At 36.0% G+C, this 5,558-nt stretch overlaps 1 pseudogene; it reads left to right on the top strand.

Moving 5' to 3' along the window:
• Positions 1-1,662: 1,662 nt before the first annotated feature.
• Positions 1,663-3,354, top strand: LOC125997146 (F-actin-capping protein subunit alpha-1-like; annotated as a pseudogene).
• The last annotated feature ends 2,204 nt before the right edge of the window (positions 3,355-5,558 follow it).

The raw sequence follows: 5,558 nt of genomic DNA, 5'->3' as shown, positions 1-5,558 counted from the left end.
AACTGGAAAGCCTGTATGGAGTACATGTGGGGGCGGGGTGGGATGGAGGAAGACTTGGGACATTGGTGGTGGGAATGTTGTACTGGTGAAGGGGGTTGTTCTTTACATGACTAAAATCTAATCACAATCTTATTTGTAATCAAGATGTTTAAATAAAGAAAAAAGTTTATAAATAAATAACTCCATCAAAAAATGGGGAGAAGAAATAAACAGACACTTTCTCAAAGAAGAAATACAAATGGCCAAAAGACATATGAAAAAATGCTCCATATCACTCATCATCAGGGAAATGCAAATCAAAACAACTATGAGGTACCATCTCACACCACAGAGACTGGAACACACCACAAGGAACAAGAACAGTCAGTGCTGGTGGGGATGTGGGAGAAAGGAACTCTCATTCATTGTTGGTGGGAATGCCATCTAGTCCAGCCTTATTGAAAACAATATGGAGATTCCTCCAAAAACTGGAAATTGAGCTCCAGCTATACCACTTCTAGGGATATACCCTAGGAACACAAAAATCCAATACAATAATCCCTTCCTCACACCTATGTTCACCACAGCACTATTTACAATAGCCAGACTCTGGAAACAACCAAGATGCCCTTCAACAGATGAATGGCTAAAGAAACTGTGGTACATATACACAATGGGATATTATGCTGATGTCAGGAGAGATGAAGTCATGAAATTTTCTTATACATAGATGTACATGGAATCTATTATGCTGAGTGAAATTAGTCAGAGGGAGAAAGAGATACACAGAATAGTCTCACTCATTTATGGGTTTTAAAAAAATTAAAGACATTGAAATAATTTCCAGATATGAGGGCTGGCTCAAGATATGAAGCCCACCACAAAGAGGGGTGAATGCAGTTAGAGAAATACACACTGAGAACTATCATAGCAATTTCAGTGAGTGAGGGATGTAGAAAGTCTATCTGGAATACAGGCAGGGGTTAGGAGGGAAGAGATGGGGGAATTGTTAGAAATATTGCACAGTGAATGGGGTGTTCTTGTTATGACTGAATCCCAACTACTATTATGTTTGTAATCACGGTGTTTAAATAAAGAAATTATTAAAAAAAAGTTCATGACTGTTCAAGGAAGACATGACCACACTATGGTTATTGAGTACTGGAAATAAGTTAACTTAAATGTGGGGCTTGCTATTTAATTCAATTTTAATGCATAACCCAAACTTGATGTGGTTATTGAAAACAATTTAATTCTTTTCAAACTAATTTTGATATGTGGATAAACTTTTCAATGGTAAACTTTACAAAAGCATTATTTCCAGTGAGTTTTACTATTGAATTTAAATGTGTTGTAACTGTAAATTCTATAATAAATTTTTGAAACTTCCTTAAAAGAAAAAAACCAACACTAACATCCCTTTGTTGAGTTTTACAAATTTGTAGTTTTAAAATAAATGTTCTATTCTTTAACTGCAAAAAAAAGAAAGAAAGAAAGAAAGAAAGAAAGAAAGAAAGAAAGAAAGAAAGAAAGAAAGAAAGAAAGAAAGAAAGAAAGAAAGAAAGAAAGAAAGAAAGAAAGAAAGAAAGAAAGAAAGAAAGAAAGAAAGAAAGAAAGAAAGAAAGAAAGAAAGAAAGAAAGAAAGAAAGAAAGAAAGAAAGAAAGAAAGAAAGAAAGAAAGAAAATGAGGAGGATCGGGTGTCAGATGAGGAGAAGGTAGGGATAGCTGCTAAATTCATCATTCATGCACCCCTGGTGAATTTAATGAAGTGTTCAATAATGTCCGACTACTACTTAATAATGACAATCTCCTCAGGGAAGGAGCAGCACATGCCTTTGCCCAGTATAACATGGATCAGTTCACGCCCGTCACGATAGAAGGCTATGAAGATCAGGTTTTGATTACAGAACATGGTGACCTGGGTAATAGCAGATTCTTGGATCCAAGAAACAAGATTTCCTTTAAGTTTGATCACTTACGGAAAGAAGCCAGTGACCCCCAACCCGAGGAAGTAGACAGTGTCCTGAAGTCTTGGAGAGAATCCTGCGACACTGCTTTAAGGGCCTACGTGAAAGATCACTATTCCAACGGCTTCTGTACTGTTTATGCTAAAACTATAGATGGGCAATAAACCATTATTGCACGCATTGAAAGCCACCAGTTTCAGCCTAAAAACTTCTGGAACGGTCGCTGGAGATCAGAGTGGAAATTCACTATCACGCCACCTACAACTCAAGTGGATGGAATACTTAAAATACAGGTTCACTATTACGAAATTGGAAATGTCCAGTTAGTTAGTCATAAAGATGTACAGGATTCAATAACTGCTTCAAATGAAGCCCAAACTGCCAAGGAATTTATTAAAATCATAGAGAATGCAGAAAATGAGTACCAGACGGCAATTACCAAAACTACCAAACCATGTCAGACACCACATTCAAGGCGCTGCGCCTGCGGCTTCCAGTAACCCGCATCAAAATCGACTGGAACAAGATACTCAGCTACAAGATTGGCAAAGAAATGCAGAACGCTTAAAGGCTGAAAGTCAGGTATTCTTCATTATCTGAAAAGAAAGGAGTGCCCATGTGATCATTTGCTATCTCAGTGATTTATAAACAAGAGTGATATTTTGCTAGGGCTTTCAAAGTTAACAGGTTTTCTAGCCTCATGGCATACTATTGAACCTATAGCATCGTCTCGTTCCTTTTGTGTTCTTTCTGCCTTGTAATTTTCTTTTTTCACTATATCTACTTGTAAATTTTTTTTTAAATTTTGCCACATTTAGTGATGGAGGAATTGATCTGTCCTGGAGTTCATCTTACTGTTGACATTTTCCTAGCCATGAAGTTCTGTTCCTGATATAGACGGTTGTTTGTTCAGTACTCTTGTACCCTTATCCTTCAGAGCACTTCTGGTACTTCAGTGCTTTGAACTGACCCACGTACAGCTAGGTGGTATGCTACAAACTATGAATGGAAGACACATTTCCTTCCAACTGCTTTGATCATTTATAACGACATCTCAACTGTACCTTTCAAAAGTTCGAATTGGAACTTTCCGGTCTTTCTTGGGTGGGGCAAAGGAAGTTTCTGGACATTCCATAATAGCAGCTTCTCTAGAGAAATTTTTTATCCAAAGACTTGAACCACATTCCCTACTCATAAATGTGTTTTACTTTTGAATTCTCTCCTTCTTGTCTCCTTCCCTTTAGTACAGTTAAAAATATAGACATTGACACTGAAGAAGAGTTTTTATCCATTTTTTTAATATTCAGTAACTGCTGACATACCAGTGACGTAGTAAAGTATAAAACTGAAAAATGCAGGTTTTGAAGGAAAAAAAATAGGTATTTTGTGTTTTGATACTTTTGGGCAGGATTGTGTAAGCAAACATAAACAAAAACTGAAAATGAACCAAAGTGAAAAGGGGAACTTTCAAGCAGTATATTTCTATTAGCCTGTTATTTCAGAAATACTAGTGACTTGTTTAAAATAGGATGTAAAATTTGTTCTGAATTACTCTTCCTCAGTCCTGCCTGCCAAGAACACAAATGTAACTGTGATATAGTATACCCTTCCCAGGTATATTGACAGGTTTTTATATAGTTACAGATGCACAGATAACATATAGATATGACATAACAGCTGGCAATGGTGGACTCATTTACATTGTTTACACTTCTATGATTAGGCCTTAAGGGAAGGTCAGTTTTTTAAAAACCAAGTACTCTCTCCCAATATATGTCTCTCCCAATATATGTCTAAAAGAAGGATGTTTATGCTTCAGCTTTGTTTCTGCTGAGTTAAGTCGAGTAAGAGATCATTTTTAAGTGACCCATTGAGCTGTGTAAGCCTTTTTGTTTATTCCAAATAAACTATATTTGTATTATTTGTCATCCATGCTATCCATTCATAACACACTATCCTCTGTATCAGGTAATCCAATAGAAATACGCCTGTTTTATTCTTAACAAAAAAAAAAAGAAAGAAAATGAAATACATGAAAGAATATATGTACTTAATGGTACAATACATAGGAAACAATGCTTGATAGAGGGAGCAGGCAAAAAGTTAACTGTACCTTACTATAGCTACACCTCAATTCTTTAAATAATATATTTGCATGACAGGAGAATATATATGTATATATACACACACAGCATGCATGTATATATATTTTGGGGCCACTCAGCAAAGAAAAATTTACTTTCCAAATACTATATATAAAATTTCTAAACTTTGCTTCTGTTGCTATATGTGTTTCTCATATTGATTGTCCTCAATTTTTATCAATTCCAATTATATCAGTTCTGATAATAACTGATGACAGTGTCAGACTCTAAGGATTTATCCCCTATCTCCCAGATGTTGATCTCAGGACTAGGCCATCTCCTGAACCAAAGACATCTTGCTATAGATTGAAAGTTTTCACATATCTTCTCTTATATTTGACTACTTTCCTCATAAATCAGTTCACAACATTCAATAAAACATTTTACTGACTAGTTTCTTGCTTTATTGTTTAAAGAATATAACTCAAAAAAAAGGGGGGGATGCAAAGGTGAAAGTAGGTTTACAAGAACTTGAAAGTTTCATCTATGATTTGTGCACTTTACATCTCTAACAACCCGGAATTTCTCTAAAGTCTGTTCATTTGAATTTCATGGATACTACTTCACATAAACTTAATCTATTAAATCATAGGTTATTGATGGTTGATTTATATTGCATATCTTCTGTAACTTTGAATAAGGGGTTATAAGTTATACTAAAACTTACCTTTGTCAAACAAACTTAATCCTGAGGCCTTCAAAATTCAACTCATTAAATATAAATCAGTATGTTTGAAAGGGATTTTTTTAGAAATAATAAAAGATAAACATACTACTGCCATCATTTTTTTAGCCACACCTGTTGATGCTCAGGGGTTACTCCTGGCTATGTGCTCAGAAATCACTCTTGGCTTGGGGAATCAAACCATGGTCCGTCGTAAGCTAGTGCTTGCAAGGCAGAAAGGCGCCTTACCTCTAGCACCACAGCTCCGGCCACTACTGTCATCATTTAGTGGAATCAAACAGCTTTAGGAGACATATGTCCGGAACAGTAGAAAGATGAAATATTATATACCTTTTACAAAAGTCACATGTTATCTTTTAAACTCATATCTCTTTCTTTTCTTAAAAATATAAAATAAAATCAGGGGAATTCCCATCATCGAATTGTCCTCCCTCCACCTCCGTTCCCGTCCTACCTCCCATATCCTCTTCCCTCATCCCCGGGGCTGCCAGAATAAGTGGTCCCCTCTGTGCCTCGCTAACTACTTAGTGGTACTACACCTGTTTGGTCTTGGTACCTCCTTTATTTCCCGTTCTCGTTGAAAGGCAGACTAGATATTTCAAGTTATGTGGTTTTGTTTGAAGAAGAGAAAAGTAATAAACTGGGTTAAAAATCAAATACGTCGAAAATGAGCAGAGTCCTTTTGGAAGCTCTCGTCCTAGTTTTGAGAGACGAAGGGGGAAAAAGGAGGTGAAACACCACAACAGTACAAAAAGAAGTGTCAAATAAAACATCCAGTGAAC

The sequence above is a fragment of the Suncus etruscus genome, chromosome 19 (assembly GCF_024139225.1).
Source record: "Suncus etruscus isolate mSunEtr1 chromosome 19, mSunEtr1.pri.cur, whole genome shotgun sequence".
Lineage (NCBI taxonomy): Eukaryota > Metazoa > Chordata > Mammalia > Eulipotyphla > Soricidae > Suncus > Suncus etruscus.
The sequence above is the reverse complement of the archived record's forward strand: the minus strand, read 5'-3'. Positions and strand labels throughout refer to the sequence as shown.